Consider the following 25,129-nt stretch of genomic DNA (forward strand, 5'->3'; position numbering starts at 1 on the left):
GTCGGTTGCGGCGCATATCTTCAAAAAACTTGGTATACAAATCGCTCTCCTGACTGACCTAATTTGGGGGAAGGGCCGCAGGAGAATCAGTCTGGCAAAACTCAGATCGAGACCGGGAGAGACAGGGCTGAGAGCCCCTGACTTTAGAGCATATTGCATGGCCAGCCAGCTACAGTAGGTATCGTAGTGGTTGGCTGGACACAATTTGCATGAGATTGATTACACTCCACGGACACTGGCTCAGGGATCACTGCATACACTGCTACTGCCGGGGACCTATGTACCTCCTGCCACCACTCCTCTACTTAAAGTAGCCCTTGCCTACTTAAAGCGCTCCTTACAATATAATAGGTCAGTTGCCCCCTATTCAGATAACATACCACTTCTAGGTATACCGCTTGCTACAGGACTGATTACTACACAATGTATTCAACAGTGGAAGCAAGAGGGAGTTGACACATTAGGTTGTCTATTCACTGATTGAGTGCTGGTGGACCATAATAACTTCACCCAGACCTGGGGTATCCCTCAGACATTGTTTTTACTACACGCGGCTATTACACACTATGTTAAAAAACAATGGTCCCCTACGGGGGTAGAACCCCCGGTGCACAAATTAGTACACGCAGTGTATCTAATGGGACGAGGACGCCACTTGGTCCGATGGCTTTACAGAGGCATCCGGGCACACGCAGGAATCTCACTTGCTTCTTTACGTGAGAAATGGGAGGGAGACATGGCGGAACTGTTTTAGAGCACCCTAAGAAAATGTCCAGGAATGCTAGATTCAAATACATTCAATACATGGTACTGCACAGGGCATATCTTACACCTCATCGCTTGAACTGCATGTAGGCAGATGCCCAGCTCACTTGCCCTAAGTGCGGGGAGGCAGACGCGGACTTGTTCCACAATCTATGGAACTGATCAAAACTAGGTAGATTCTGGGCACAATTAAGAAACATACTAGCAGACATCACAGGCACATCGGTATGGAATGCAGCTAAAAGCTGCCTTCTGGGAGTACACCCCTGCCCCAGAAAACGCAGTATAGGTTTGCGGACCTGGCCATGCTGCTGGTGATGAGAACCATTACCATGAGATGGAAGTCCGCGCTCCCTCCTCGACTACGCATGTGGAACATGGAGATGATCCGATGGGAGGGGCAGAGAGCGCCGCGCTACTGCGCAAAGAAAAGAAGGCAGCGCAAAAAAAAAATCTTTATGGACTGGGACAGCATGATGGAATCACTTAAGGCAGTCGATATATCGGAACCGGCTGGTCCTCAACCAGAGTAAAGTATACCCAAAACATACACATAGAACGGAATATTTTTCCAGGTAATCTGTCCACACTCCAGGTCAATCGGAATTGGTTTTGCTATGAATAGTGGTGTTAAGATATTGCATTGTTAGCGCCCTGTGCGAATGGTTGAATGCCAATATGTAATTAGGCAAGCCTAATGGGTGGGTGGGAGGGATGGTTAAGTTAGATTAAGCTTGTTGACTGCAATGTATGCTTAGACAACTTTATTAATATGGAACTGGACTGAACATCTGGCCTGTACAGGTAAATGTCAACATATGTACAGAGCCTAGCTGTCCGGTTGCACTAGTAATATTGTGAAAATAACTCCTAGTACTGAGGTTGTACAGATTGTATGATCATGCTGTTATCAAATGGACCTAAAAGTATGTCTATGGTTGTCTGTAATGGCATATTATATGAAAACATCACAGGATGGCTACAATAAAATTGTCTGAAAAAAAAGGCCCCTGGATCCTCGAGTGTTGGTCTGTAGCCATCCTGTGATGTTTTTGTAACATTCGCGAGATCCCATGAGATTTTGGCCAGGTCACATGACTGCCGGCCATTTTGTTGAAGGGCTGGTATAAATGCCACTCCCCACCCACACACACGTGCTTGGCTTCGTCGTCCTCTTAGGAAAAGATTTGTCCTCACTGGAGTCCGTACTCCTGCTCAGGTTCCCGATCCCAACCCTCAGTTCCTGCTGCTTCTTCCCAGCTCCAGCAAATCTCATTGTCCTCTTCAACCTCGCCCAGGGTAGTGAAATCTGCAAAAAGAAAGACAAAAAGGACATCATGGGTAAAGTAAAAACAAAAGCAACAATCCCAAGGTTAGTGATTTGATTTCTGCATAAACTTGTGAATTATCATGGTTGCACCTGCAGAACATTCAAGACTTTGCCTTTCTGGCCATTCCAAGATATTGTTACTATTTAGTGGTGTCCTAAAACATTGTGAGAAGCACTGCTGAGGTGTTTGTATGTTAATGAACCTAGTAACTTGAGTGTAACCATATGATCCAATGCACTTTAGTTAAATGCGAGCAAGGGTTGTGAAGTCTCAACTGACCTGTACTATCTGATTACCTTTAGATTATAGCTGTGCTACACACAAGGGAGACCGCACGCACAACCCAGAGCTTTATCCCGACCCACTCAAGCCCTCTGTGATGAAGACACCAAGAGGTTCTTTCTTTTTCCTCCCAACCCCTTTTTCCTTTTGGGAAAGCCACCAGTGCAAGTTCAATAGACCACATCGTGTGTTGTGCAAAGAGGGGTTGGTGGATTCTCATCGCTCCTGCGACAGTCCTGTGCTTTCCAGGTGAGTGGCAAGTCTAACACAAATATTGAGGTCTTCACTAAGACCAACGACGTGCCTCATCCGACTAATGTTGAGACCCTACTGTGCACAGATTCCAGATGTCGGCCACTTGGACCTTTCCTCTTCTTCGTTGATGACTGCACTAGGACCCTGTTCTCCAACAACCTGCTGTAGTTGAGTCCTGCTCCAAATCCAGCTTGCAGCTTTTCCTGCAGATGAAGTTAGAAGGTAAACCTTCCACTGGGACAAATCTGGTTCCTATATCTGACTGGCAGTCTGTCGCGTTTGGCCTTCACTTTTGATGTTGACCCGGTCTAGCGTGACCAGATACACAGAGCTGGGGCTTTTTAAAGGAATCTGTTTATTCATATTTAACCACTTGGCTGCTAAGGCTTTTCCCCTCCTGTGCTGACATTTATTGAATCCCATTATACATGACGAGCTCACCTTGTCATGAGCACAGCTCCAGTGTGCCTCATGACGAGCTCACCTTGTCATGAGCATGCAAGAGGTTAAGGCATAAAAATACATGCAATAAAATTAGCAAAAAAAAGAAGCTGGACCCACAAGGCACCATCCTGCAACAAACGAATAATCAATAAAAACAAGTCTGCAGCAGTAGAGCACCCTGCCCCTCAGGAAGGCGCGGAGGACCAGAAGCAACGATCTTGAATCTCCCAGCACTAAGAGCTGTTTGGTGCTATGTTTCACTCCAACATTAAAAACCCTTTTATCTGGTTCTACTTATTGGATTAAAACTCCTATATCCAGTTCTTATTGGATTTTTGTCATTTCGTTGTCATTTTATTTATTAAAATATTCTCTAGTTTTCTAAATGGGTTTGGGATTTTCTCCAGTATTGGGGTGTCTTTCATTGATTCACATGCTTGAATATTCCCCGTCGTCGAAGTGGGAGCCCCACGGTAAATAAAATAGCAATAAACCAATAATATATGTATATAAAAACATAATTACATACAGTCCCAAACCATAAATACTTATAAGTACTAAGGTTAGCATTAACACATAGGAATACATAGAAGACAAGGAAACCTTTATAGCATATCCATGTCATTATGTTAAACTACAGCCAATCGGGCGCAAGCACCCCTCTAGAACCTTCTCCTATGAGGCTCAGGCTCTCAGATTTTCTACCGCACGTCGTGTGAAGGGAGTCTCCCTGAGCTCTGCTCAGTTTTTTGTTGTTGTTTTTTTTCAATTTTAAACAGAGATTTATTCGTCCGAATCACATTGTACACAGCATGTTGCCACAACCCGGGGGCCGGCAGCGAGCACTACAGTCGGCTAATCACAAAGATCTAGGTAACACAGCCATCAAGCCGACATCCCAGGGGACAGGCGGCGCAAGATCAAGAGATAGATATATGCAACAGATTATTATGCATTACTCCCACCACCCTTGTGCAGAGGCTGAATATTCTTTTCACCGCGCGTGTTAACAATGCCGGGCCGGGAACTGATATATCTGGAATGATCTTCTCTGTGTGTGAACCGCCCAATAAACTAAACCCCTAACTATCCAACTCCCCCTCCCATCCCATCCCCCCTTCACTGTATATACTCCTGCTCTACACCTCAACCACCCGTATACCCCTATGACCTCAGAGGTGGAACGCCTCCCTGTGGAGTTGTCCTATTGCCGTAGTTGTGCCTGTGCCTTCTCCCCTTCCCTGCCCGTATCTTCCTCTACATCACGCTGTCCCAAATATTCCTGATAGAGACCCCAAAAAATATTTGGTCGGCTCACAGGGGGAAGAAGAGCGCTATAGCATTCCGTTTGTGTGCAACAATATAACATATCATGTGCCCATCTTTTTGTGGTCGGGAGTGGCCCTCTCATCCAACACATTGCAATTACGCGTTTGGCCATCAGCATGCCCATATCTGTCAGGCGGCGCAGGGCCTTCGGTAGGCCCTTGGAGTGGCCCAGTAGTGCCAAGGCAGGATCCGGCGACAAGTCAGTAGCCAGAATTAGACTCATTTCGGCAAACACCCCATCCCAAAACCTGCGGATACCAGGGCACGACCATGCAAGATGTATAAAGTCCGCGAGTGGCGCACGACATCTATCGCAAACAGCCGACTGTCGAAGGCCGTACCTATGGAGCCTCTCCGGTGTATAGTACACCCGTTGTAGATATTTCAAATAGATCAGCCGTTTAGCGATATTTTCCTGGTGCTTGAGCAGCAATATGCCTACATATCGTCATCTATGGTGACTTGCAGGTCGTCTTGCCATTCCATTCTCGCTTTCGAGAGCGGCTGCTCCCCTTTCGCTCTATTCATACTATATAGATTCGCCACCAGTCTCCTGGAGGAAGTAGTTTTAATTACATAGGTAAACTCCGGGATCTCCTGTGGCTCCGCTAAATCCGGGCCCAAGAGGTCAAGCAATGCACTGCGGACTCAGTGATATTGGAAACGTGTCAGAAGTGAGGGCCTTTCCAGGGCTGTCTCTGCTTGGGCAGAAGTCTTCACCGCGCCCTCGAAAAACAAGGCGCCCGCAGTGTGTATACCCATCTCATGGAGTGCCCGTACCACTCCCTTCTCCGTTAGGGGAGATAGCCACATTGTCCATTCAATAGGCAGTAGTGGCGAATACAGCAATGCTCCGCCTCTAGCTCGCAGTAGCGCGTGCCATGCATGATTGGTGGTTGTGATTGAGTCCAAAATGCCAACTCTGCGGTCCACCGGCTGGAAGATCATCGCAGGCAGCGGTAGGGGGTCTGCAAACAATCGTTCCATTCCAACATGTGGAATAGTCTCTTGCCCATGAATCCACGTGTGTAGGTGCGCGGCCTGAGCCACTCTGTAATAACGTTCCATGTCAGGGGCGCCCGGGCGCCCAGTCCCCCCTGGTCGTAAGGGAGCACAAGAGTCGTCCACTTCACTCTGGGCTGTTTACCACACCAGTCCAGTCTGATCAGCAGTTGTGTCAGTCTGTTAAAGAACGCCTTCGAGAGCACTATTGGTAAGTTGTTGAAGAGGAATAGCAATCTAGGGAGAATTACCATTTTCATTATGGCGACTCTGCCCATCAAGGATAACGGCAGTTTACACCATACCTCCACTTCATCTTCAAGTTTGCTGTGCAAGACACCATAGTTTTCGCGTTTAAGGATTTCAGAGTCTGTGTGGAGCATAACGCCCAGATATCTGACTGGTTCAGACGTCCAATGCAACAGGTATTCCATGTCAAATTGTGTCGTGCTTGGAGTCAGCGGGAACGCCACTGACTTTGCCCAGTTTATTTTGAGACCAGAGAGGGCGCCAAAGCGCACCACTTCCCTCAGCACCGACGGAAGATTCGTCTCCGGGTTGCGAACGTATAGTAATGTATCATCCGCGTACGTTGATACTATTATTTTGTACATCGGGAAGCTTATCCCCTCGTGTCCGTGGTACTCCCTGAGGGCACAAGCCAGCGGTTCAGCCACCAGCGCGTATAGTAACGGCGATAGCGGGCAACCTTGTCTGGTGCCTCTGCTGATCGAAAAGGAGTCAGATACACGATCTCCTATATGTAGACGAGCCGTGGCGTGGTGGTATAGTGCCCCAATCATTTGTAGAAATGGCTCACCCAGTCTCCGCAACACCCGCACCATGAAGGGCCATTCGACGGAGTCGAAGGCCTTTTCCATGTCGAGGAAGATGGCTATAGCCTTAGTGTCCTGTCGGACATGCTGCATAGGGCCCAGTACCGTCCTAAGATTGTAGGTGAGATTCCTGCCGGGCACAAACCCCGCCTGCTCCCGCGCCACCAATTCTGGGGCTAGTAGAGCTAGTCTTGTCGCCAAAACTTTGGCGTAAATCTTAGCATCGACGTTTAATAAGGACAGTGGTCTGTAGGAGCTGCATGAGGTCGGGCGTTTGCCAGGTTTGGGAATTGTTACTATCAGTGCTTTCCTCATCGACCGCAGCATATTGCCCTCGACACACACTTCAGCAAACAATTCAGACAGGTGTGGGAGGAGGATATCCTTGAATGCTTTATAAAAACCCACCGTGAGCCCGTCAGCACCCGGAGCACTGCCCGAGCGCATGCTCGCCAGCGCCTCTAGAATTTCGTCCTTATGTTTGGGTTGCATCAGGAATTCCCGATCGGAATCCTTCAGGAAGGGTAGCTGTATATGGCTCAGATAATAATCAATATCATCCTCCATAGTAGTATGTTTTAAACTCGTCAACAATCTCGGCCTCCTCCGTAAGGAGTCTTCCGTCGGCCGATTCTAGTTCGGATAGCACCTGTGGTCGTCTGGTGTTTTTTAAGATCCGGGGCAGGAGGGAGCCAGGGCGGTCCCCCTCACCGTATGTACGGGCCGTGGCATATTTCCCCATGTGTCTCACCTCCCTATCCGCTTCTTCGTTGTATTCCTCTAAGAGAGACTTAATGTCTGCCGCCACGCCGTCGCAGGTCTTGTCCAGTTGTCGCCTTTCCAGCTCAGCTAGTTGCCCTTCTAAGTGTTTCAATCTCTGGCGGATGGCTTTGAGCACGCTCGAATGCTTCGACATCGCTATACCCCGAATGTATACCTTGAACGCTTCCCAGACTATGTGAAAACTGTCAACCGACCCTATATTGGTGTCAAACTACCCCTCTATTTCTTCAGCCAGCTCCCCCCTAAACTGCTCGTCCAGAAGTGAGTACGGCGGGAAGCGCCATGTGAAGGGTGGGATTCTCTTAGCTGGTGTCTCTAGGGTCAAGAGGAGTGGTGAGTGGTCCGAGAGTGTTCGTGCCAGTACCGTGCAGGAGCTAACGTATCTAGTCACGGCGGATGTTATAAGCCAGTAATCAATCCTGGTATGTATGTTATGAAAGGCGGAATAATGTGTGAATCCTCCCTTCCCAGTGTGCCTGCTTCTCCACACATCTACCAGGTCTAGTGTGATGAGTTCCGACTGAACCTTCAGTGCTGAGGCTGTAATCCTACGTGGCGGACCTGATGACCTGTCCAGGTCTGGATTTAGTACTAAGTTGAGATCTCCACCCCAGAGCATCTGAGCGTCGGTGTATGCACGGCAGTGTTGTGATAAAGTGCGTAAAAGTCCGGGGAATCATAATTAGGACCATAAACATTCACCACTATAAAATCGTACCCCTTTCCCAAGCATCTAGATATTAGGTATCTGCCATCTGGGTCTGCTCTCAGCAACGACAATGTCAGTTTGGCTTTTGGGTTAACCCATGTCAGTACCCCTCTAGAATGTGTCGTGAATCCAGCCACAGTTATGTTACCCTCTAGTCCCCTGCTGTGAAGCATTTTACTGGTAAGCGGAAGGTGTGTTTCTTGGATGAGAGCTAGGTCTGTGGAAAATGACTAAAATCGGTATACATAAGCGGCGTTCATTTATGTTCACCATAGCCACTGTTGAGCGTAAAGTGAAAATCATGAAACATTGGCCACACCATCTTGTCCCTTTTTAGGCCCCTTCGTGCGCGTAAGCAGCAACCATTTTGTATGCCATGGCCTCTCTGCCCACTGCCGATAGCCAGCGCGTCTCTCCCCCTCACTCCCCGGCCTCGCAAGGAACCCCCCGCGCCCTGACAGCCCCCGGTCTCTCCTGCTTGGGCCATAAACGCACCTCCAGCGCGACCCTTCCTCCGAGCCACATCCCGATCTGAACCCCCACACTCTTTCATCTCATTCATAGAACAAGCTCCTTTGATAACCTCTTCCTCCCTGTCTGATTGTCCGACCTGTTCCCAGGCCACCACCTAGCCCAGCAGATACAGTTTACTGCCCCTACAGTAGGACCCCGCCTCACATCAAAGGAGCGGCGATTAATCAATGCCTTCACACCCCCAGATCCGACCGATCGCCCGCATTCCTGTTCCCAGCGGAATGTCCAGCTGCGCGATAGCCATCATGCTGAGATTGGGGTGGGGACTCCTACTGTAGATATGTGTGGGAACGGGCCTGAACAGGGGATTCCAAAGATGCCTTTTCCATGCTTCAAAGCAATGCCACGGATGTCATAAATGTAATAAAGCAATAAACCTGTGTATAAGAGGCCAGGCCTCAAGGAGGCGTTTAGAGCACCTCGAGAAGATACCCTGTTGTCTGATTTGACGTGTTCTGCTCCGTCGGAATAAACTCCTGTTTCCTGCCTTCCAGTCTCCAGCGCCTGCCTCTTTATTTGGTAACCGTGAGTTGGGTGAGAGGCGGCTAGCGCCGGGCAAACCTTGAAAAGGGGTAATCGACCTGATCTGCCTGACCCTTTTTCTACAATTGGCGTCCCAAACGTGGGGCCCATCAGTGACACGTGGATCCAGTGGGAGAGGTCCCAACGACAGAGTGAACGACTGCAACGATCGGTAAGTGCACCTGCCCGATAGACCCTCGTCTGGCAGCCGATCATCTGAACTTCACCGGTTCCGAGCAGACCTCTCTCGAGTGATCTACGGTCCTGACTGGGAACCATCAGGAGTGCCACAGCAATTACGGAGAATAGAGGACGATCAGGCGCTGGAAGCGGAAGACGAGAAACTGTCCATGCGGTCCGGGTAAGGTCGTGTAACACGACGAATTGCGAATTGATTGTTTGATTGTCATTGGAAAATACTAGTATTACGCATTTGACTGTTTGGTTCTGAGAGATTCTCTGTCTACAAACGGGGAAGGATAGGAGTATTCTCCCTTTGCAGATAGTGAAGTGTGGGTAGCGCAGGCTTTTGCCCCCGTTGTAACCCGTTGGGGCCTACTTCCCTCTCCATTGATTAATTGTTTGTTCGAGCATTTACTGTTCGAAATTGGTTCTCTGAAAGGATCTTCTCTGCCTACAAACAGGGAGGAACAGGAATTTCCCTCTCTCTTTGCAGATAGTGAAGGGTAGGTAGCGCATGCTTTTGCCCCTGTTGTAACCCGTCGCGCCTATTTTATTCCTCATTTGATTGATTGATTGTTTGTCCGAACATTGACTGTTTGGAATTGGTTCTCTCTTTGGGTATTCCCTATTTGCGAATACTGTAGAATAGAAATATTCTGTCTAGTCTTCGCAAAGCAGTGAAGGATAGGTAGTGTAGACTTTTGTCCCCATTGTAACCCGTCATGCCTATCTTCTCCCCATTGTTCAGTAGTTGGTTCAGCCCGGACCGTTTATTAGAGGTAGATCATCCGGCTCCACAGGAGGACACCCCTAATAAAAAGGACATGTATATAAAAATACGGATTAGCCGCTGTATCCTGCTAGCAAACAATAACATAAAAATCGTTAGGAAAAACAAAAGGAATCGAGCAAAATCAGTAGGCCACTGATGGGATCTCTTTTTGACCTCGCTACAATAGAAACATTAGGAACAACCCCTCATGAGAAATATGAAACTAGTGAGAAGAGCCGAACTCGACGCCATGATGGCTGCAAGACAGCTCGGCTCCACCACCCACCCCGCCTAAATAACGACAAACCCTATGCAAATATTATAAATAAATACAACACTCCAGCAAAGTAACATGTTAAAACGTTTTATTATACAACTATTTATTAAACAACTATATACATGGCAAACGGCTGCAACAACAAACCCGAATGCATTTGCCGCCTGCTTGACGCTGTAGCAATGTTGGGCTACTTTTTAGTAGGCTTTGGGCTATAGAAAGTCTACAAAAGCCATCAGCCGGCGAGGTAGCGTCGGTGGAGGACCGTTGTACGAATAGCCCGGAGGCGAAACCACGTGCCGAGGCCCGTCCCCAGGACGTCCAGAGGTGGTGCCCAACAAGTTGTGTGCGGGGGGGGTGCCTTGCTGATGGCTCTCCTCACCCCCCGCACCCTCTTCCGTTGCCGGGCCCGGCTAACTCAATCGATCGAGCATGAGACTCTTAAACTCAGGGTCGTGGATCCGGCCATTTTGTATATCTACGCCAGGAGATGGCGTGGGGTGCCCTGGGGGGAGGCGACGCGAACGGGCCTCCCCGACCTCCCCAGGGGGAGGTTCCTCAGCTGCAGCGGGGCGACCCTTAGCATTTCACTCGCCAGTCAGCTGCAGCAGGGCGACCCTTAGCGTTTCACTCGCCGGTCAGCTGCAACAGGGCGACCCTTAGCGTTTCACTCGCCGGTCAGCTGCAGCAGGACAACCATTAGCGTTTCACCTGCCGGACGGCTGCACCAGGACTGCCATTGGCGTTCCACTCGGTTGGATGGCCGGGGGACCCGCTCCGGTGGCCGGGGTGAAGAGCGGCTGCTGCTGCGGAACGCTCAAAATGGCGGCCGGCTCCCTGGATTTGGGCCTGGTCCACTAGAACGGCTCTGGACTACTCTGGAACTCGAATGCTTGCCTGCTCGGGCACGAGCCACACTCTTGAAGACATTGTCCAAGCTTTAAAGATTCTACGAGAGTCGTTGGCCCTCGACTCCCGCGGGCTTCCGGTAGGGGCAACCGCCACTGTTGCTCGCCTATCCCCCATGGATATGCCACTGCCCCGGGTGACCACCGCCTTATCCCCATCTGGTGCCGTGAGAGAGGCTGATTCAGCGCATCGGTGGAGGGATACGCCTGCTGTACCGCTCTCCGGAGTGGCCGCGACGTTGCCGCGAGAGGATGGTGCTCTCATGATGACGCCAGCTTTTGTCTGAATTACCAAGAGACACTCGATCAGCTCCGGTGGGACCTCAGCGTGACCCGGTAGGGAAGATTTTTGCCTTCCTCCCCTTTGAGTCACGGCTCATGCAGCCTGTTCTTTCTGTTGGCGCTAACAAATTTTTTTGAACTGCCGAAAGGGATTCTGGTCCGGCCGCTAGTTGTTGGAGGCATTTGGACTATACTCTGGACCCACCCGGCCTCGCCCCAAAATGGCGCCAGTATAAGCGGGACTTGCAACTCCTTATGACGTTTTAGTTACGTAGCCTTGATGTTATGGGAAATGTATGCGGTCCTTGAGCACGTGGCGGGCGGGGAAGGGTACTGACTGGGCATGCGGACAACCCTACTGATATTGGTTTTTATTCACTATTTGATTATTGTATTATTATAGCTTCGAAGTAATGTTACTCATGATACTCGCCCATGGTGTGCGTATGAACGATTTTATTGTAACTGATCCTGTTATACTTTCAATTATAAAATCAACCTTCACTGATCCTGCAACCGTTTGTCAAGTTTGGTTTTTTTCAATTAAATGACTCACTTGCTTCTATACTACAGTGTAATCTCTCCTTACCTCATGCGTTTCCCGTCTGTTCCGTAACCGACCTATATGGTTGGGGGCCCTTATTTGAATGCTGACATTTCCACAATAAAGTTTTTTTTAAATATATGAAACTAGCATCATAACAGTCACTTTGATTGGTAAGGTTTTTTTAAATACCACGCTCTGCGAATAGGAACGACCCTATACCACCGTAGGCCATTTCTTTTCCTCAAATGAAAACGTGAATCCGTCACCCCCCCCACCTTATACCGAATGCCCCTGGCTTTTGACCCCTCCCTACACGCGGTCTGTACTACCGCCCTCGGGCGACCTATGTAATGAACAGCCTGTCATTGGTTATCTTTTCCGCACTACCGGGGTGTAGGATGGCCGGGGGACCCGCTCCGGTGGCCGGGGTGAAGAGCGGCTGCTGCTGCGGAACGCTCAAAATGGCGGCCGGCTCCCTGGATTTGGGCCTGGTCCACTAGAACGGCTCTGGACTACTCTGGAACTCGAATGCTTGCCTGCTCGGGCATGAGCCACACTCTTGAAGACATTGTCCAAGCTTTAAAGATTCTACGAGAGTCGTTGGCCCTCGACTCCCGCGGGCTTCCGGTAGGGGCAACCGCCACTGTTGCTCGCCTATCCCCCATGGATATGCCACTGCCCCGGGTGACCACCGCCTTATCCCCATCTGGTGCCGTGAGAGAGGCTGATTCAGCGCATCGGTGGAGGGATACGCCTGCTGTACCGCTCTCCGGAGTGGCCGCGACGTTGCCGCGAGAGGATGGTGCTCTCATGATGACGCCAGCTTTTGTCTGAATTACCAAGAGACACTCGATCAGCTCCGGTGGGACCTCAGCGTGACCCGGTAGGGAAGATTTTTGCCTTCCTCCCCTTTGAGTCACGGCTCATGCAGCCTGTTCTTTCTGTTGGCGCTAACGAATTTTTTTGAACTGCCGAAAGGGATTCTGGTCCGGCCGCTAGTTGTTGGAGGCATTTGGACTATACTCTGGACCCACCCGGCCTCGCCCCAAAATGGCGCCAGTATAAGCGGGACTTGCAACTCCTTATGACGTTTTAGTTACGTAGCCTTGATGTTATGGGAAATGTATGCGGTCCTTGAGCACGTGGCGGGCGGGGAAGGGTACTGACTGGGCATGCGGACAACCCTACTGATATTGGTTTTTATTCACTATTTGATTATTGTATTATTATAGCTTCGAAGTAATGTTACTCATGATACTCGCCCATGGTGTGCGTATGAACGATTTTATTGTAACTGATCCTGTTATACTTTCAATTATAAAATCAACCTTCACTGATCCTGCAACCGTTTGTCAAGTTTGGTTTTTTTCAATTAAATGACTCACTTGCTTCTACACTACAGTGTAATCTCTCCTTACCTCATGCGTTTCCCGTCTGTTCCGTAACCGACCTATATGGTTGGGGGCCCTTATTTGAATGCTGACATTTCCACAATAAAGTTTTTTTTAAATATATGAAACTAGCATCATAACAGTCACTTTGATTGGTAAGGTTTTTTTAAATACCACGCTCTGCGAATAGGAACGACCCTATACCACCGTAGGCCATTTCTTTTCCTCAAATGAAAACGTGAATCCGTCACCCCCCCCACCTTATACCGAATGCCCCTGGCTTTTGACCCCTCCCTACACGCGGTCTGTACTACCGCCCTCGGGCGACCTATGTAATGAACAGCCTGTCATTGGTTATCTTTTCCGCACTAACGGTTCCTCTGGGCTTCAATGCCGAGATAAAAGGGACTGCATCCCACAGAGATAAGTCAGGTACGTGGTAGGTAAAAAAAATTTTTATGTTTATGCGCGCTGATGTGCTTTGAACACTGCCCCCTCCCCCTCTTTTCTTTTTCTGCAGGTTACATCGGAAATTCAGCTGAAGTATCGAGAGGACCTAAAACGCACCATGCTCCACGTGAGGAAAATAGGCCAGCTCTGTGAGATGGTACATTATATGCAGGAGCTATCTCTGAGAGCATGAAAATTGTATGGTATGAATGTGCGCATGGGCCCTTATGTGTACGGTATGAATGTGTATGTGTGGCGCACGTCTGGGTCGATAAAAGAATGCTTTTTGTATGACGGAGGTGTTGATCGAGCGGTTAATGGAATAAGAAAAATAAGCCCGAACATGGTACCTGCATGTGAAGGACGGAAAAGAATATAGCACTTACCTTACCTAGGAACGACTCTCTCCCTCTCTGGAGCTAGTGAATGGGAGAGTGGCCTACACCAGAAACTTGAAGGGTTATCGTAGTACCTCGGACCCGAACCGATATCCCAAATGTACACCCAAAATAATGTGCACCAGTGAGTCAATTTACGTGCTGACTAAATAAGAGAAGTCAAGAGTACCCCGGGTTGGGGTTCATCCCAAATCCCCCTCAGCCCAGAAATTAGGGATATTGTTATGTTTTAGATTTACCCCTTCTTCTTCCATCCTCGTAGGAAAATCAGAATTGTACCATTACACGTTCGACTGACACCCCTCCTTTACCTCAGCTTGGATCATCATTTGCTAGATGTTGGAAGGCCCCACCGTGAGTATAAGCACGACTGGACTAGTGTCCGACCAACTAAGAGGGAGTAAGTATTTTCAAAAACGAGGTTACCAACAAAAATTGTCCACTATTAGGAAGGAAGGAGAATAAAGAGCTCGACCCCCAAATGAATTAAATGGAATACTGAGAATGCGCAACACGCATGAAAAAGTCCTTTTGCCCAAAATAGCTCTGTGTTTTGTCTTAGGTTTTCGCACTTGATGTATGTACTGTCGCACCCTATCCGGTATTTGTGTGTACGTAAACTGTGAATTTATGTTTTCTCTCAGCTTGTGTTTTTTACGTGAAACCAACCCGTATTGTTCTATATATGTGTGCACTGAATAACCTATTATCATACACGTTTTTCTCTCTCTCCCTATGTTGTACGTGTACTAATGGCCTATTTGGTGCGCACAACGCTCTCTGAGGGGTCCCTTGTTCCCTTTTGAATAAATGGTGACACTGTACCTCGCCGGTACAGGTATAATTGGCTTTAGACACGACAGTGTTTGAACAAATTGACAGAAACAAAACGATCGTATTTTGCCATATTACTGCCTCTCCTTTCTGTAAAATGATGAAACTTAATTGGCTGAGAAAGAAAGGACAGGTAAGACGACTGATGTCCCCTAATCTGACCCTTAAAAGGGAACTATATGTCAGTGGCTTTTTGTTTTAGTGCTTTAGTAACACCACCTTCCTCATTCAGATTACCACCGCCCATTGCACAAAAGTAGAATGTCCGAAACGTCCCCGTTTTTCCAGAATGGTCCCAGTTCTGTACCAGCCGTCCCAGAAAATCTTAAAGACTGTAGCTGATGACCTTGTTTTTAAAAACAAATCGTCTAAAACTGATCAAAGTTAGCCGTTGCTTTCAGAAAAGAAAAATGCTTAACGTATGTCCTTCCCTGGAAAAAGGTACCTATAAGCCCATGATCGTAGCCCCTCACACTTTCTCATAAAATTAGCAGACCCTGAAGAAAAATATAGCTCAACAGGATTTGTTTTAGAAAGACGAGTCTCTACCGGAGGAGCCGGTTTAAATTTAATAGACCATGTAACTGATAGACGCCAGACTCCTTGCCACGATTTCGAATGTAACAGGAATCAACACCTAACAGACATGATTATGGAAATTCGTAGAATTGCTCGCAAACCTACACCACAGCAATAATTTATGAATTAACAGCATACCCCGTCGTAAGGATAAATAAGCCTCCACCCTATTATGACCGATAAACGTTTCCCCAACTACTTGGGGTTGGGAGAGAAATTAAAGTGTGTAAACGTCTTCCCCTGTCAGTTCTCTAAGACTTTTTTTACTCATTTAAAGATAACGTGCAGTCGTCGGAGGAGAGGGGCCGGACGTGACGCACAGCCTGGCTGCAGATCGGGGAATATCTATGACCTCGACCAAGGTGGAGCCACAGAGCAAAGAGTTGCGGGACGAGGCACCATTCTCAACGTGGAAAGTGAAGGAAAGAAGGGCTGTCCAGAAGCCCCTGCATGTTGATGAGCTCGTGCCGAAAGTCCCAGCCCATTGTGCCCGATTGATGGGCCCACTTGCTTGAAATTTCTGCCCTCCTTGGTCCGTTTCAGATCTGATCCCACTCCACCCTCTCTTCCCTCGGCCTCCCAAAGCACGCCCCCATTGCCCCTTTTTTTTTCCATACGGAGTTTTTCTTTGAACTTGACTTGAAGAAGAAGCACAGCACAAAGATAGAGTAGGGTTTGTCACGAAAGAAAAACGGAATGCGGGTACCCCGCCTAAGGTACCTATGATAGATTAGTGAGGGAACAGGACAACCAGGACTGTGGTCCGAGAGCAAAGAGTGGCCACACCCTGCAACGCGAAATCTGCATTAGAGCTGGACGCATAGCTCCACCGCCGGTGCTCAACAGTGCCAACAAAAGAAGAAGAACAATGAGAGCCTACCAGGGATGGCTCGCTGTAATAAGACACTGGAAAGACGAACCCTTTTTGAACATTGCCACCCCTTGACTGACACTTGTATTAATTTGAATTCCTCTCCCAACCACTTGTACTGATTATCACCCAATTGAGCTTTCGAAACCTTACCTCGGTCACTTTCAACTGTACATGGATAACTAAGAAAGCGTTAACTCTGTATCATGATGATTGTAGAACACCAGTTATGCACATGAGCATACTGTCTAGTTTTGATCCCCATGGAGTCCAGACCTCAAGTGATAATAGCCCTTATTCTGCCAGAACATTTTTTGTATGACATCATGTTTGTATTCGAACGAATTTCCTACATCGTCTAAATAATGTCCCCGTCTCCAAGGTCTAACGTATGACACAGCTAATGTAATTTTGTATGCACTGCCTCCTCGCCTATCGCATTGACTACATGTGGTTATGTACGATTCTGTCAGCATTGATAGCAGGATTATTTCCATCTGTCCGTAATGCATATGGGCTACCAAAGACCTCAATAGACAGCCCAGCCACATACTTCCCTTATTAGTATAACTAAATGTCAGCTTGTACGTCCTTATCTCAGACATGAACAGAAATGAACTAACTCATGATAAAAACTGGGGACTGTGGAAAATGACTAAAATCGGTATACATAAGCGGCGTTCATTTATGTTCACCATAGCCACTGTTGAGCGTAAAGTGAAAATCATGAAACATTGGCCACACCATCTTGTCCCTTTTTAGGCCCCTTCGTGCGCGTAAGCAGCAGCCATTTTGTATGCCATGGCCTCTCTGCCCACTGCCGATAGCCAGCGCGTCTCTCCCCCTCACTCCCCGGCCTCGCAAGCCTCCCCCCGCGCCCTGACAGCCCCCGGTCTCTCCTGCTTGGGCCATAAACGCACCTCCAGCGCGACCCTTCCTCCGAGCCACATCCCGTGCTGAACCCCCACACTCTTTCATCTCATTCATAGAACAAGCTCCTTTGATAACCTCTTCCTCCCTGTCCGATTGTCCGACCTGTTCCCAGGTCACCACCTAGCCCAGCAGATACAGTTTACTGCCCCTACAGTAGGACCCTGCCTCACATCAAAGGAGCGGGGATTAATCAATGCCTTCACACCCCCAGATCCGACCGATCGCCCGCATTCCTGTTCCCAGCGGAATGTCCAGCTGCGCGATAGCCATCATGCTGAGATTGGGGTGGGGACTCCTACTGTAGATATGTGTGGGAACGGGCCTGAACAGGGGATTCCAAAGATGCCTTTTCCATGCTTCAAAGCAATGCCACGGATGTCATAAATGTAATAAAGCAATAAACCTGTGTATAAGAGGCCAGGCCTCAAGGAGGCGTTTAGAGCACCCCGAGAAGATACCCTGTTGTCTGATTTGACGTGTTCTGCTCCGTCGGAATAAACTCCTGTTTCCTGCCTTCCAGTCTCCAGCGCCTGCCTCTTTATTTGGTAACCGTGAGTTGGGTGAGAGGCGGCTAGCGCCGGGCAAACCTTGAAAAGGGGTAATCGACCTGATCTGCCTGACCCTTTTTCTACAGGTCCACATCATGTCCCTGTAGGTACTTAATGACTTTCCTGATTTTGCGGTAATCATTCAGACCCCTCACATTCCACGTCATTGCCTTAAACGTCCCCCTTTCCCCCATCACGGGACCGCCAATTGTCGCGGACATCGTATCAATGGAACTGGTTGTTGTAGGGCTACAGGAAGCCCAGTGTTAGGGTATGCAGTGTGAGCAGTCATTATGTGCAACACTGAACAATAAACAATCCCCTGATCCCCACCCACCTCCCACAGCAGACCCTCCCCAACTTGGCCTTGCAGGTCCCAAACCCACCCTTCCCAACCGTTCTTTGTACCACCTAACATGGTGACTCGTACTTCAACAGAGCATTGCGCTCGGGCCCGAGGTCGCCTGACTGCACATGAACCTCTATCTTCTCGGAGAGTTGTGTCAGACCACCTCCTCCCTCCGCCATGCACTTCCCGAATTATGTCTAGAGCACTTTATATACCATCTATTGTCATTCAGGGAGTAACGTCCCCTCCTCCCGTCACACATAGAATAGCACATCCCCCTTACACACATCTCAATGAGGCTTTATGCAGCTGTGTCCGCCTCTATAGCACAGTTGCCACCCACAACACAGATGACCCATGCAAGTCCCATAATAGCCATCATAACTTATCTGCTAGGAGTTCGTCAGTCTGTCCGCAGAGCGAGCCAGTCAGTTATCTCAAACGGCATTTGCTGCAAACCACAAGTGATAGGAGCCAGACCAGCCCGTAGCATGAGGCCAGGGTTTTAGTTACTCCTGTTTATCCAGTTGGCTATTATCGCCCTCTGCCTGGCGTTCCTGTACGCCATTCCTCTTTTCTCTCCCCCAGCTCTTCAATGCTTTCTGCAGTTCGTTTGGGTCCGTGAAGATGTGCGAGCGTCCCTGTTTGTTGACACGTAGTTTGGCAGGATACAGCATCGCGTAGTCGAGCCCAAGTTCCCTGAGGCGTTTCTTGTGCGACACAAATTGTTTACGAGCTTCTTGCACTCTGGCCGTGAAATCCGGAAATATTGAGATTGCCGAACCTTCAAATTGTAGATCAGCTTTGGCTCTGGCCAGCCTGAGTGCCGTGTCCCGGTCTCTATAGTTGAGCAGCTTCGCTATAATTGGGTGGGGGGGCATCCCCGGGCGCGGCTGCGGGCCCAGGGATCTATGGGCACGTTCCACCACGAACATCGTCGAGAACACCCCCTCACCTAGCAGAGTAGTCAGTAGCTTCTCTATGAATAGTTCCATCTTACCGGTTTGGGTGGACTCCGGCAGGCCCGTTATGCGTAGGTTACAGCGTCGCGAGCGCGTCTCCAAGTCTTCGGTCTTGTCTTGGAGAGACCTCATGAGGTTTTCCACACGCTTGTGGGCCGTGTCCAGTTCAGTCAGTGCCTCTTCGACCTCTGTTATTCTCCTTTCCCCCATGTCGTGCTTCTCTGCGTGCTTGTCTAGCCGCTCGGCCATACGGTACATCCTGTACGTCATGGCGTCCATTTTGGTGCCCAACGCAGAAATGCTGGATTGTAGACTCTGTTCCATGGAACGGAGCATGGTTTTGATGTCGGAGTCCACCACCCGCTCCTCTTCCGTTAGCTCGGACTCCTTGTGTAGTGTTGGAGGGCTCTGGACTTGTAGAACAAGTTACTTACCTTCGGTAACGATATATCTGTAAGAAACAGTAGTTAGTATTAGATTCCTTACCTTAGAATATCCCCAGGCGTCAGTCTGGATCCGGAAACTTTTGCGTAGCAGTACCCCTGCGCGTCGGTAGGCGTCGTCTGCAGGCGTCCCCTGCGGCTCCGCGTCCGTCGTCGGCGTCGTGCGCCGTGATGACGTCGCTGGAGTATATAGACGCCGCCTCCGCGCGCTGACGTCAGTTCTTTGCACACAGCTTTTCCGCGCCAGAACACGCAGAGCCATGTGAGAACCAACACTGGTGCCATTTGAAACTAGGGCCCTGAAAGGGATGTCCTTAACCCTAGGTATCAGTTCGCAGAACGGGGAGGATGGGTGGGGCGGTAAGGAATCTAATACTAACTACTGTTTCTTACAGATATATCGTTACCGAAGGTAAGTAACTTGTTCATCTGAAAGAAACAGGTTAGTATTAGATTCCTTACCTTAGAATAGATACCCCAGCAATACCAACCCCGGTGGTGGGTCTGCGAACCAATACAATCCTACACCAGAAAGTCCTGGAGGACCGAACGGCCAAAGAAGCCATCCCTCCGGACTTGACTGTCCAGGCAGTAGTGCCTCGCAATGGTGTGCAGCGAGGCCCACGTAGCCGCCTGGCAAATGTCCTGCAAAGGGACTCCCCGGCCCAGGGCAGTAGTAGCCGCCGTGGCCAGAGTGGAATGGGCTCTCAGCCCAACAGGAGGCTCCTTCCGAGCCAAAGAGTAGCACGCTTTGATGCACAGGACGACCCACCGAGAGATGGTCCGTTTCTGTACCGCCCTTCCCTTCTTCTCACCCACGTAGCCAACAAACAGTTGGTCATCCACCCGGAACTGGCGTGTGCGATCCATATAAAATGAAAGCGCACGTTTTGGGTCCAGACGATGGAGCCGCTCTTCATCTTTTGAAGGATGCGGAGGCGGGAAGAAGGAGGGTAAGGTGATGGACTGCCCGATGTGAAAAGCAGAAACTACTTTGGGCAGGAAAGAAGGTCTAGTTCTCAGAACCACCTTGTCTAGATGAATGGACATGAAAGGAGGTTTGACAGAAAGAGCCTGGAGCTCACTCACTCTCCTGGCAGAGGTGATGGCAACCAGGAAGGCCGTCTTTAAAGTCAGGAGACGGAGAGGACAGGAATGAAGCGGCTCAAAGGGAGCGCACATCAAGAAAGTCAGAACCAGGTTCAAGTCCCACTGAGGCATCACGAACGGAACAGGTGGATACATGTGCGTGATGCCCTTCAAGAATCTCGTTACAATAGGGGACTTGAACAAAGATGGCTGATCAGGTAGCCTTAAGAAGGCGGAAAGGGCAGAAAGGTAGCCCTTGATAGTGCCCAGAGCAGAGCCCTGCTGGGCAAGAGAGAGAAGAAAGAGGAGAACCTCGGAGAGAGGGGCAGAAAGGGGATCCACAGCCTTTGCTGTGCACCATGCCACAAATCTGTTCCACCGGCAGGCGTATACCGACTTTGTGGAGGGACGCCTGGCTGCCAGAATCACATCACAGACTTCAGGAGGCAAGTCAAATGGCCTCAACTGTTGCCGCTCAATCTCCACGCATGGAGGTGGAGACTGGACAGGTTCGGGTGGAGGACCGTCCCCTGCTGCTGCGACAGAAGGTCCTCCTGAAGGGGCAGGCGGATCGAGGGACCGACTGACATGCTGAGTAGCTCGGGATACCAGTACCTTCGAGCCCAGTCCGGAGCCACAAGGATAACTTGGGCCCGGTCGCGCCTGATCTTCTTCAGCACTCTGGGCAGAGGTGGTATAGGCGGAAAGGCGTACAACAGACCGCAACTCCACTCGCGCCGAAAGGCGTCGCCATGCGAGTGCCGTCTTGGAAACTCCAACGCGCAGAACTGATGACATTGCGCGTTCTCTTCTGTGGCGAATAGATCTAACCAAGGCTCTCCCCATTGCAGAAAGAGGCCTTTCGCCACGTCCGAGTTCAGACGCCATTCGTGATCCACCGAGCACCGACGGCTGAGTTCGTCCGCCCTGGCGTTCAGAGAACCTGCCAGGTGTTGAACCGTCAGAGTCACGCCCTGACGTTCCAGCCATTGCCAGAGACGCAGGGCCTCCTGGCAAAGGGTCCACGACCCCACTCCGCCCTGCTTGCTACAGTACCACATGGCGGTGGTGTTGTCCGTGAACACCTGCACTACACTCCCGTTGACAAAGGGGAGGAATGCCTTCAGTGCTAGGCGAATCGCCCGCAGCTCCAACATGTTGATATGGAGCCGGGACTCCGCCGGAGACCAGATGCCTCTGATCTCCGCCTCTCCCAAGTGGCCTCCCCAGCCCTGGAGGGACGCGTCCGTCACAACTACGTGCTCCGGTTGGGGAAGGGAGAGGGATCTGCCTCTGACCCAATCGCGGTCCGTAAGCCACCACTGCAACTGTCTCGCAGTGCCCTCCGAGATCAGGACATGGTCGGATAGGTTGCCTTGATGCTGGGCCCACTGAAACTTCAGGTCCCACTGCAGAGCCCGCATCCGCCACCGGGCGTGATGCACCAGAAGGATGCAGGAAGCCATCAGCCCCAGCAGCCGCAGCGTCAACCTGACCGAAACCCGGGATAACGGCTGAAAGATGGGAATCAAAGCTTGTATATCCCGGACCCGCCGTTCCGGAGGATAAACCCGAAACTGCGCCGAGTCGAGAACCGCTCCGATGAAAAGGAGCTTTTGAGAGGGACACAGGTGTGATTTCGGCACATTGATGGAAAACCCCAGCTCGTGCAGGAGGTCTGCCGTCATCTGAAGGTGGTCTGGGGCGAGCCCGCCTTCAACAACCAGTCGTCGAGGTAGGGGAAGACTGAAACCCCTAACCGGCGCAGATGAGCTGCGACCACCGCCAAGCCAAAGTCAACATCTTGAACTTCTCCTTCCGGAGGAAGCCGTTGACGTTCCGTAGATCCAAGATAGGACGCAGGCCCCCCTTGTCCTTCTTGGGCACTAGAAAGTAGTGGGAATAGCAACCACACCCTACCTCTGGCCCAGGAACGCGCTCGATGGCCCCCTTGGCCAAGAGGGCCGTAACTTCCTCCTGCAGAAGTGTCAAGTGGTCCCCCGACACACGGTGGTTCTGCGGTGGCATGGCTGGAGGAGTGGTCTCGAAGGGGAGGGAGTAGCCCCTTCGGACGAGCTGCAGCACCCACCTGTCCGATGTGATAGTGCGCCAGCGGGAGTGGTGATGGCGAACCCTGCCACCCACTGGCGTCACATGGGCCTGAAAGCACGGACTAGGAAGATTTGGAGGCTGTCGCTGCGGGGGGAGGTGTGGTCTGACCTCGCCGCTGTCCCCGACCGCCTCCACGGCGGAATCCACGGCCGCCACCGCGTTGAGAAGTGTTCTGCGGTGCGTGGCTGGCAGCACGTGTGGGACCGCCCCTTCCCTGGCCACGAAAGGAGCGAAACGAACCAGTTTGCTGGCGCTGGGTCGAGAGACCCAAGGACTTGGCCGTGACCCTGGAGTCCTTGAAGCGCTCAAGCGCGTGGTCCGCTTTGTCGCCAAACAGGCGACTGCCATCGAACGGCATGTCCATCAAAGTATTTTGGACATCCGCCGAAAAGTTGGCGGATCTCAGCCAGGCGTGGCGACGAATCGCCACCATCGTGGACATCGCTCTGCCCAGCAAGTCGGTCGTATCAAGACCACACCTGATGGAATATCTCGCCGCGTCTCGGCCTTCAATCATAGCCTGACCTAGCTTGTCCCGTACCTCCTGCGGGCATTGCGGCAGACACTCCGCGACCGTATCCCACAGAGAGTGGGTGTAGCGGCCCAAGAGGCATGCGGTGTTGCAAGACCGCAGTCCCAGACTCAGGGACGAGAAGACCTTCTTTCCATACTGGTCGTACCTCTTTAATTCCCGGTCGGGCGGGGCCGACGGGAATGCGGTTTGGGAAGTCGAGGCCTGGATCACCAGACTCTCAGGGGTGGGATGGGTGGACAGGAACTTAGGGTCGTCCGGACACGGACGGTGGCGTCTGGCCACGTTCCTATCAACAGGCGAACCTGAAGCGGGCCTGGACCACGTGCCCAAAAGAACGTCTGTCAAGGCTTCATTGAACGGCAGCAGAGGCTCCTGTGGGCATGACTGCGGTTTGAAGACCTCGGTGAGGATGTTTAGTCCTCAGTTTCGCGACGGGGAGGTCAAGGCGTAAAGCCTTGGCAGCCCTCATCAACACCACTGAATAAGCAGCCCCAGCCTCCGAAGCCACAGTAGGAGGCGAGACAAAACCAGGGTTAGGAGAATCGTCCAGACCACTGGCCTCACCCAAGTCACCTGTCCAGTCCACGTCGTACTGACACTCGCGTGACAGAGGGTCCTCAGACCCCTCCCAACCCTCTCCATAATCTACATCCTCACCATATTCTGAGTCAACGATGTAGACCGGCTCCTCGGGGTCAATGGGCCCCATCGGCGCCGGACTCGGCGTCGGGCGAAGCCGGTCCGACTCCGCGTCCGGAGTAGGAGAGGGAATGGGGGTGGCGCCGGCCGGAGCCGGCGACGGAGTCGCGGCGCCGCGCGGAGGCGGCACCACGGGTTGCCCCGATGGAATCAGCGCCGGTGGACCAGCCGGCGTCGACCCTGAAGGACCCAGCAGCGCCGGGGCAGGAGCCGTCGGGGCCGGAGCACCCGACGGCGTCGGGGCAGGAGCACCCGAACCGCTCGGGCCCCCGGACGGGACCACCGGGCCCGCAGGCGCCGTAGGCCCCGCCGGAGGAGACAGCGCCCTCATGGCCATGAGGAACTCCTCTATCTCCTCGCGCGACGCGCCTTGCCCAGGGACCGAAGGGTATGGAGCAGGCAGCGTCGGCGACCCACGCGGGGCCGCGGGGGTGGGGCTACCCGAACCCCCGGCCGCATCGCGCGGGAGTCGGGGGTGCGATGACGACGCCCCGACTTCTTGTGTTTCTTACCTGAGGAACTGGAGGAATGGTGACGACTTCCGGAGCGCTCGTGGCGGCTCCGCGACCGTTCTCTCGACCGCTCCCTCGACCTCCGGCCGGACCGGGACCGCTCTCGACGCGGGGCTGACACCCGGAGCTCGAGTAGCTTGCGGGACCGCTCCCGTCTAGCCTTACTCGTTAAGGCCCGGCAGTCGACGCAGGACTCCACGTCGTGGTCCGGGCCCAGGCACCGGAGGCAGAGTCGATGGTGGTCGGTGACCGACATCGTGCGGTCACACCCGTCACAATTCTTAAAACCGGGCATCCTACCGGCACCTTAAGAGTTAGATAGTAATCAAAAAACTTTGGTCAAAAGACCGGAGTACTGCTCTTCGGATCTGCGCTAACTGGCGCGGAAAAAAGAAGAACTGACGTCAGCGCGCGGAGGCGGCGTCTATATACTCCAGCGACGTCATCACGGCGCACGACGCCGACGACGGACGCGGAGCCTCAGGGGACGCCTGCAGACGACGCCTACCGACGCGCAGGGGTACTGCTACGCAAAGGTTTCCGGATGCAGACTGACGCCTGGGGATATTCTAAGGTAAGGAATCTAATACTAACCTGTTTCTTTCAGATACCGTCGCTGCGCGAAGGGGAGTCTGCTCTGCGTCTTGTCACCCTTCCCCATCG

The 25,129-nt window shown here is 51.4% G+C and overlaps 1 long non-coding RNA gene across 1 annotated transcript in view; it reads right to left on the reverse strand.

Moving 5' to 3' along the window:
* Positions 1-1,774: 1,774 nt before the first annotated feature.
* LOC144811720 (uncharacterized) overlaps positions 1,775-25,129 on the reverse strand; it is a 285,596-nt gene continuing 262,241 nt past the window's right edge. The window contains exon 3 of the long non-coding RNA XR_013606909.1: positions 1,775-2,074. This is a non-coding gene — a long non-coding RNA (uncharacterized LOC144811720). The remainder of the gene's footprint in view (positions 2,075-25,129) is intronic.

This window comes from Lissotriton helveticus, chromosome 1_1, assembly GCF_964261635.1.
Source record: "Lissotriton helveticus chromosome 1_1, aLisHel1.1, whole genome shotgun sequence".
Classification (NCBI taxonomy): domain Eukaryota; kingdom Metazoa; phylum Chordata; class Amphibia; order Caudata; family Salamandridae; genus Lissotriton; species Lissotriton helveticus.